The sequence below is a fragment of the Myotis davidii genome, unplaced genomic scaffold, assembly GCF_000327345.1.
Source record: "Myotis davidii unplaced genomic scaffold, ASM32734v1 scaffold399, whole genome shotgun sequence".
Lineage (NCBI taxonomy): Eukaryota > Metazoa > Chordata > Mammalia > Chiroptera > Vespertilionidae > Myotis > Myotis davidii.
The window spans coordinates 2,687,978-2,697,247 of NW_006292094.1; positions in this window are offsets into that span (position 1 = coordinate 2,687,978).

Sequence of the window (9,270 nt, forward strand, 5' to 3'; positions counted from 1 at the left end):
GGTGCGTGAGAGCGCCCGTCGGCACAGGCAGCAGCATCTCATCGCGAGGCGACCAGGCATTGCTCGGCGCCTGTGGTTCCTGCCTGGCGCCCACAGGGACCTCGGCTGACCCTCCCCTCGGACCCTCGGGTGCAGGGCCTGGGCTGCCTGCAGTCCTGAGTCCAGGAACAGTGGAGCCCGCTTTTCTGGAACAAATCTGAGACTCCACAGACAACCTGGTGGCGGCGGGTGTTGTGTGAGACCGCCTCGTCCTCTGCCCACACCGTCCAGAGGCATCGCCTCGCGGTAATAAAACGGGAGGTCCTCCTGCGCTGACCCCCTCTGTGTTTGAACACATCAAGTGCGTCCCCTCGGGCACTGGGCCCAGCGGGCCTCTGTGGGGCCGCTCCTGCCCAGATCTCCCCTGGCTCCTTGATCCCTCAGTCCCTTCAGGTCTGTGCCCAGGGGCCTTCTCTGACCCTTTTTGTTGTCACAATGTGGAGATGAGGTACCGTTGGCATCCAGTGGGCAGAGGCCAAGGACGCTGCTGAGCTCCCTACAACGCAGAGGACAGTCCCCCCGCAGAGAGCATTCCGGCCCAACGTGTCAGTAGCACCAAGGCCGAGAAAGCCTGGCTTACGGTGAGATGAGAGCTGGGCTGCTGTTCTATATGCATTATGTAAGTTAGCCCTCGTGGAGCGAGGTATTGTCATCACGCCCACTTGACAGATGCAGAAACTGAGGCTCAGAGAGGGGAAGTGACCTGCTCAAGGTGCACAGCTATCAAGCGGCAGAGGAAGCATTTGAATGTGGGCCTGCTTGGCTCCACTGCCCCACATGGTCTCTGCTTCCCCTTCTCTCCCTTTTCCTTGTGGCCGACTGCCGGCAGGTCAGTTAGCTCCGTGCTGCAGCAGACGGGGTGCCTAATTACAAACCACATGCCGGAGACCCGTGGTGTGGGGAGGCCTGATGTGATCTTGGTCCCTCCCACAAGCCTCTGGGACAGTGGGGTGTCTCCCTCTGATCCCCCAGCCCCTGAGCTCCTTGTGGGGAGGCGGGGGGCAGCGGAGAGCTGACAGGGGGTGGGGTGTTGTCCTCCCTGCAGACACCGGCTGAGGCCCAGCTTCTGGGCCTCCTCTGAGCTGGAAGCTGACAGCAGAGGGGACACGTGGGAGAAGGACCCTGTTGTGTCTGATGTGGTGTTCCTAAGCCAGAGGTGGGCTGTGTGTGCCATAGTTGAGGGTATACATTTGCATCATGTGAGTGTGTATGTGTGTGAGTGTGTATGTGTGCATCGTGTGAGTGTGTATGTGTGTGAGTGAGTGTGTGTGTGTGTGTGTGTGTGTGTATGATGCCAGGATATTACTAACGATGACAAAGCTGCAAACACTGCTATTTATTTGTTCCCTGCAGCCTCTGAGCTCAGCACCTCACCTCTCCTTAGAGCAGAAGAGGTCACCACGGGGAGGGGCGGGGCCCAGGCTCCCCCGCCCTGTCCCCATCGCCCCAGCTGCTCCCTGTGGTGTCAGCTGTCAGGGACAGAGGTCCTCGGGCCTCGCCCCTCTGCCAGCCAGTCTCCGAGGCTAAACATTTACCGAAGCAGGAGGCCATGTTTGCTTAAGCCTCAGGGTCACTGCACACACCGCCTCTGTCGAGTGGTCTCCCCGCAGGCCCAGAGCAGGTGCTGGCTGAGCAGGTTTCCGCGTTGCTGTCTGCCTGCGCGGAATGGGCTGGCTCCAGGAGAAGCTTAGCCCTGGCCTTGCATCCCCTGCCCCGTTCCTTTAAAAGCAGCGTGTCCTGAACTGGAGCAGTTTCACCCGATCTGCACACCTTACAGCTGCTATTTATGTAGCATTTCCATCACATCGATGTGCTTTTAAAAACGGAAATAGCTATCAAAGCTTTATGACAAACAATCATGACGTAGATACGCGAGTGATAAATGGATATATTTTTAAACAGGTTTAAGACATTTTAACAGGGAAAGCTTGCTCCCTATTCTCCTTAGCATCACGCTTGCCCCAGGATGGGGTGAGAACGCTCACCTTCTGCGTTAAAGGCCGCAGTCCACACGCGCTGGGGAAGATGCCTTTTCATACACACGGGCAAGTGTGGCGTGCCCGCCCTCGGTCACTGCAAGAGGTTTCCGCCCGCGGCCTCGGCCTCGGGTGGAAACTGGGTCAGGCGGGAGGCCTCGGCTGTCCCCTGGGGACCATGGCTCCGCGGTGTCATTGCCTCGGTGATCCTGAGCCGGGTCAGGCGCAGACTCCTCCCCCTGCAGGTGGAGGGAGGGATGGGGAGGGAGGAGAGAGCAGACAGATGCCCGGACAGATGGGCCTGGCCGCCCGCTCTGCCCAGCCTAATGAATTTCCTTCCCGGCCCCGAGGCAGGTCAGCAAATGCGAGCAGGGCCGGCATCTGGGATGCTTCCAGGACGAGCCTAATCAATCAGGCCCAGATGATCCTGCTTCCCAGGAGATGGAGGCAGGCGGCCAGGCCAGGGGAGCCGGGAGGGAGGGTCCAGGCCCCTGCAGCCTTCGGAGGACGCGGGGAGGAGCTCCCTTCTGACCTGGGCGGCGCTGGCCCTGTAGGTCGTGTCCCCAGAGCCTGTTGGTGGGTGGGGCGAGTTCTCACTGACCTTGGGATCTCAGCTCCTGAACCCCATCACCGCCCACCCGCCCAAGTTACTTCATTCATTCCCACTGACCCCTGCTTTCAGGGCAAGCAAGGATTCCTCTTCAGGGACCTCTTCCTGGACCCCCAGGGGCTGACGAACCTTCTGGAAATTAGGATCTTGAGAGTCTACTGAAGCTCTCCCTGCCACGAGGCCTCTCCAGGCTGGGTCCCCGTGTTTCCACCCCACGGAGCAGTAGGGACCACCCTTCTCCTCATCCCCTCGGCTCCTCGTTCCAGCATCGAACCCAGGGCTCACGATATAACAGTCTGTGCATGTGGTCACTATGGAGAGAGACATCGCTCTCTGTAGCTCAGCACAGGCAGGTCTCAGGGCCGTTTCCTTCTCTAGGGCTGGAATGATGGTCGGCCGCCTGTCTCCTTGCTGCATGCGCGGCGAACCCCGCAGGGAGGAAACTCAAGGCCCCCGCCGGCCCCCGCAGCTCCCTGGTGTCACTTTCTGTTCATTGCTCTCACTTGCCAAACATGTTTTCGGTGGCTCTGCCGTTGTTATAGGAAATCCAGGGCTCACTTGGAAGTGGATGCGGCCTGGTTGCCATGGCAATGCCAGCTGCTTCTGCCTTAGCAGCACGGCAACAGCGGCCTCGATGACAAGATGTGATTTGAGCCTCGGAGAACAAAACACAGGAGGTCCTTCCCGTCTCTTTTTAATACCAGCCTTCGCCCTCCATTCCACCTCCCGCTTCCCCGGGCGCCCGCCCCACGGCTGATCTGCTGGCACAAGGAAACTAGCCCTCGGCTGACGGCGGAGACCTGCCCTTGTCCTTGACAGCTGCCCCGAGATGGTGAAGACCTACTGTGTGACATTTACAGTCACCAGTGAGCTCAGCTCCCGCACCAGCCTTCCCGCTGCCCAGGCGGAGCCCTGCCCTCGCTGCCGTCCTGGGATTTTTCCCCTTTTGGAACGAGCTGTTTTGCAGGCGACACAAACATCTTTTCTGATGCTGGGTGGGGACAGGAGATTGCTTGTGTCTGAACGGATGGTGTTCCCTAAAACAGAGGGTAAGTTGCTTGGGCCTCTTCCGGGCTTTTGCGTCTCCAGGGAGCCCCGAGAAAGGACTCAGTGAAGACATGTTGAGTGTCCGGTGGGACGATTTAAGGGGCATTTAATCTCCACCACAACCCTGTGAGTTGCATACTGTCATCGCACCCATTTTATAGATGAGGGAGCTGAGGCTTAAGGAGGCCAAAGAAGGCCCTTGGGATGACAGCGCTGCAGGCAGCGGAGCCCGATTTGAATGGGACATCTTTTTCCAGAGCCTGAGGTTCTCACACAACTTAGCAGCACCGTGACGAGCAAACATGCGAATGACATCCCCCAACATAAAGAACTTCAGTGTAAATCTAACAAAACATATGCAAGATCTGCACGAGGAATACCACGGAGCTCTGATGAGTGAAATCAAAGGAGAACTAGATACATGTCCTTGGATAGGGAGACTTTATATTGTCAAAATGTCAGCTCTCCCTAACATGGTCTATAGATTTAATACAATCCTATCAAAATCCCAGCAAGTGACTTTATGAATAGCAACAAACTGGTTCTGAGGTGTACATGGAGAGGCAAAAGACCAGAACCACCAACACGACATTTACAAAAACACAAACAAGTTAGGGGATTGACACCACCCAACTTCAAAGCTTTCTGTAAAGCGATGGCCACCAAGCCCACGTTGTATCAGTGAAAGAAGAGACAAATAGGTCAATGGAACAGAATAGAGAGCCCAGGAATAGACCCACATAAATATAGTTGACAAAGGGGCAAAGAAAATACAATGGCGAAGGGATAGTTTTCCCAAAATAGTGCTGGACGCTATACATCCACATGCAGAAAAACTAATCTAGACACTGACCTTATACCTCAAAATGGATCACAGACCCAACTGTAAGACACAAAACTACAAAACTTCTAGAAAATAACTGAGGAGAAAGCCCGGATGACTGTGGCTATGGTGGTGCCCTTTCATATACCACAGACATGCCCATGAGAGGCATAACTGGTAACACAGACGTCAGAAAACGAAGAATTCTGTTCTGCAAAAGACAGTATCAAGGGAGTTAGAGGACAAGCCACAGACTGGGAGAAAATATTTGTAAGAGACATATCTGATGATTGTTACCTAAAATATACAAAGAACCCTTAAAACTCAATAGGAAGATAAACCACCCAATTTAAAAAAGGGCCAAAGATCTCTCCAAAGAAGACATACAAATGGCAATCATATAAAAAGATGCTCTACACCATACATCATCAAGAAAATGCAAATTAAAAACAACAGTGAGATACCACTACCTGCCTGTTAGAATGGCCAAAATCTGGCCACAGACAACACCAAGTGCTGGCAAGGATGTGGTGCAACAGGAACACTCACGCATTGTTGATGGAACGCAGAATGGTGCAGCCACTTCGGGAGATGGGGGATTTCCTATAGAACTAAACATGCTCTTACCATGCAGTCCCACAATTGTGTTCCCCAGTATTTACCCAAAGTAGCTGAAAACGTATGTCCACACAGACACCTGCACGTAGATGTTTATGGCAGCTTTCTTCATAATTGTCAAAACTTGGAAGCAGCCAGTGAGAGTTTACCCAGCACAGGAGAGGGACCATCAGTGAGAGTCGTCCTTAAGTGTGACCGTCACTTCTTCAGAAGGTAAATGGTTAAACACACGGTGGCACAGCCAGACAACGGAATATTATTCAGCACCGAAAAGAATGAGCTGTCAGTTTTGTTGTGAACCTAAAATGCTGTGAAAAGAGCAAGTCTAACAGCAAAGGAAGAAAACAAGGAGCATCCCCATGTTTACAAGCGTGAACTGGGGCCTCGGACGGGGCCTGTGCCAGAGAGTGGCCCTGGAGCGTAAGCTCCGTTAGCGTCTGTTCTCTGCTCTCAGCCTCTTCTCTTCCATGGGAGCTGTGCCAAACACCTTCCAGAAAAGTCCCTATGTCACTCCCCGCCAGCCTGGGTAGCTGTCGGGCAGTGACGGCGCGGCCACCCAGCGGTCTCTGAGCTCCCCCGGTAAGTGAGCCGGCTGGCGGGACAGTGCAGCGCCCCGTGGGTGACATCAGCCCCTGGGACGGAGGGAACAGTTAATCTCCTTGCTCTGGCCCCTGGGCCGCCAGATTCAGCAAATAAAAGCATCGGACACCCAGTTAAGTTTGGATTTCAGATAAACAGCAAGTCGTCTTTTAGTACACATACGGGTCATTTTGCACAGGACATTGAAGGGGCGGGGGCATCCTATATTTTGCCTGGCAGCCCTGTCTGACAGGGACCCAGCAAAGTCAGGCTCAGGGCCTCAGAAATAAAATCGACGTTAGCAGGGATGCGGCTCTTCAACTCAGGGTGAGTCTGGCAGAAGTGTCCCTGGTCTGAGAAGTGGCCGGGACCCTGGATCTTCAGATGAGTAGCCAATGGCTCACAGTCAGACCAGAGGGGCCCGAGTGATGGGCCTGGAATTGTGGGAGCCTCACCTCTCCTCTCGGGGCCTCTGTGTCTCACCTGGAAAACGACAGTTCTGTGTCCCTGGGGGTGTGAGCATTAAGCCGGGAAAGACGTGTGTAAAATGTGCACGTGGGAGTCTGTGGTAACTGCCTCTGCATTAGGTTTCTATTGTCGGCCATTGAGGGGAAAATACAGTAACATTTCCCCAAACTGTGGGGCCCACGCACCTCTGTGTGGGAGCCTCTGTTCGGTCCTGAACGTGACTGTGTTCTTTGTTCCCAAACCCGATGGTACCATCTGTCCCTCACGAGCCCCTTGAGCAGAATCAGTCAGGACACTCAGGTGACATTGGGGACAGTCTCAACTTTTCCCCACCTGCATTCTAACTTCCCTCAGAGCCTCGGGCTCCTCACCTGGAAAATGAGGGTCCGTGACTTCTCCAGGCTCCTCTTAGCAGGAGTGTTCGGGGTTCTGCTGGGGAGGCCCCTGGGGGAAGGTATCCCGTGGTGACAGTCGAGATGCCCCCGGGGGAAGGTACCCCGTGGTGACGGCCGCACGTAAGGACGACTCTCACCGATGGTCCATCTCCTGTGCTGAGTGCTCCCATCTACCGTCTCATGTCTGTCTGAGAGCCTGGCGGTGGGCGGGTTGTCCTGGTTTTCAGAGGAACAGACGGAGGTCCGGGGATGTGTTCAAGGCCAGGGCCTGGCAGAGCCGGGACTTGAACTCAGGTCTGAATGGGTTCACAGCCGGGGCCTCCTGTCTCCCTCTCCTGCCCCCATCACGTATCTCATGGCTACAGTTTTAGCTGTTTTGTTTTGTTTTGTTTTGTTTTTAGGCCAAACACTGCTTTGCCTGGACAACAATTCATGTCAGGCTCATGAAGAAATCGCATGTATGACAGCACAGGTGACCTTCACGCCTCAGCGCCAAGCTCAGCGCCTGGGGCACGTTTTACACACACACACCCTTCCTTTCCTCTTCCTTGTGTGGGGAGAGCCCCGGGCCCCGAGCATTTGCTTTAACTTTCCCAGGAAGAGCCTGGAGGCAGGACATGCCCTCAGCTCTCCTTGGAAATGGAGGTGGTGGTGAGCAGATAGCATTGAGGCTGGGCGACGTTTAAGGGCAAATGAGCCCTTGGAGAGGCTGCTGTGGGGTTTCCTCTGGACATGAAGCAGCCTGTCACAGGATGCTAATGGTCCAGGCTTCTCAGGGCTCAGCGGAGCTTCCCAGAATGCACTGCAAGGGAGGCGGAGCCAAAGCCCAGGAGACTGCGCTGCAGGGACCCCTCCCCTTTGCTCTGCACGTGGCTTCAATTCTGGGGTTGCGGCAGCCTGGCACGCCGGTGGCAGGGACTTGTACCCTGGACAGTGCAGTGAGGAGGACGAGTGTGTGTGTGTGTGTGTGTGTGTGTGTGAGGGTGTGTGTGTGTGTGTGTGTGTGTGTGCGCGTGAGTGTGTGTGTGAGTGTATGTGTGAGTGTATGTGTGTGTGTGTGTGAGTGTGTGTGTGTGTGTGTGTGTGAGTGTGTGTGTGAGTGTGTGTGAATGTGGCCTTGCGTGTGAGTGTTCGTGTGTGTGTGTGTGTGAGTATGTGTGTGTGAAGGATAGGAAGAGGCCGAGGAAGGGGAAGAGGAGGGAGGGGGCGGACACTCAGGAGGCCTGGATGGAGGCTCTGCTCTGCCTCCAACCAACTGTATGACCTGGAGGAAGCTGCTTATCTGGGCCGAGTCCCAGTCTCTGGGAAGTGGTTGGACACTATTGTCCCATTTGGTGGAACAAAGATGGGCTCGCGCCACCCAGCTCAAAGGAGCGCATACTACTGAGCACTTAGTGTGGCCAAGCACCGTGCAAAGCACTTGCCTGGCTGCCTCACACGTGTCTCCTGATAAACCAAGACCCGAGCGCTTGTACCAGCTTCACTCTCAAGATGAGGAGACTGAGGGTCAGAGAGGCTTCACGATTAGCTCACACCCCGAGCGGCCAAGGGGCAGGCCTAGGGCTCAGGCACTGCCTCTCGTGGAGCTTCCAGGAGCAATAGGCCCTCCCCGGGGGCTCAGGAAGGCGGACCTGACCTCCTCCCACTGAGCGTCCCGGCTCAGGCGGCCAGGGCTGGGGCTAACCGCAGCTGCTTAGAGAGGCTCCAGTGTGTGCTGGTCACGCAGCCAGAAACCCGAGCTGCTCCCAGGCTGTCCCTGACATGGGCTGGAGGACAGCCTGGGACTCGGGGATGGGTTCACACCGTCCGACTCTTCCCTGGCGGGCTCCGTGGCTTTTGGTCCTTGTTAATAAAGTCCTCTCAGTTCAGTGCCAAGGGGCCCCTGGCCATTTGGGGCCCTCTCAGGGGAGGTGGGGGTGGCCAGCAGTGTCCCTCCTCCTCCTTGCCCGTGGTTCTTTGGGGTGACCACTCCGCTCCACGTTGGGCGGCAGATGCTCCGGGTGGAAGGGGTGCCAGGTGTGGGGTCAGTGTCCCTCCTGAGGTGCAGTCCCGGGCCGCCCTCCTGGGGGCTGCCGATGGAACATTTATAGGCCCCTATGGGTTGTCATCATCACAAACCCCACAACCTGCATGTATGGCTTTGGCATGATTTTGTGAGAGTTCTGTTCTCCTCTCTGCTCCGGGCTGCTTTTTCACCTCTAAAAAAACCCAGTTTAAAGCAACTTCTACGCCTGTTTGTGGCTTATCAACACTGTGCTCAGGCCCGCGTTTGGAGAGGAAGGTGGCTGAACATGAATGCAGGCATCAGGCAGTGACTACAGTGATGGCCCCTTAGATCTTTCTCTTTAGAGGCGCATGGTTGGCGGAAAGAATCGTCCAGCCAGGGAGACGGGCTTTGGCCTCAAAGCTGCCCTTTCCAGCACGGTGACCCCGCTCCCATGTAGTCAGAGTTTATTATGTGCTCCGTCCTCATGTAGCAAAGCTATCGGCTAGAGAGTATTATCAGCTTCGTTTTTCAGATGAGGGAACTGAGGTACAGAGAAGTTAAGTGACTTGCCCAAAGTCACATAAATTGCAAAAGGCAATTTGCTAATTTCCACTTATTCAGAACATAAGGGATGATAATTCTCAATTAGTCTTGGAAAGATTACATTCTGTAAGGGAGGACTGCTGGGCACATAGAATGTTCTCCTTCATTCCTCCCTCTCTCCTCCC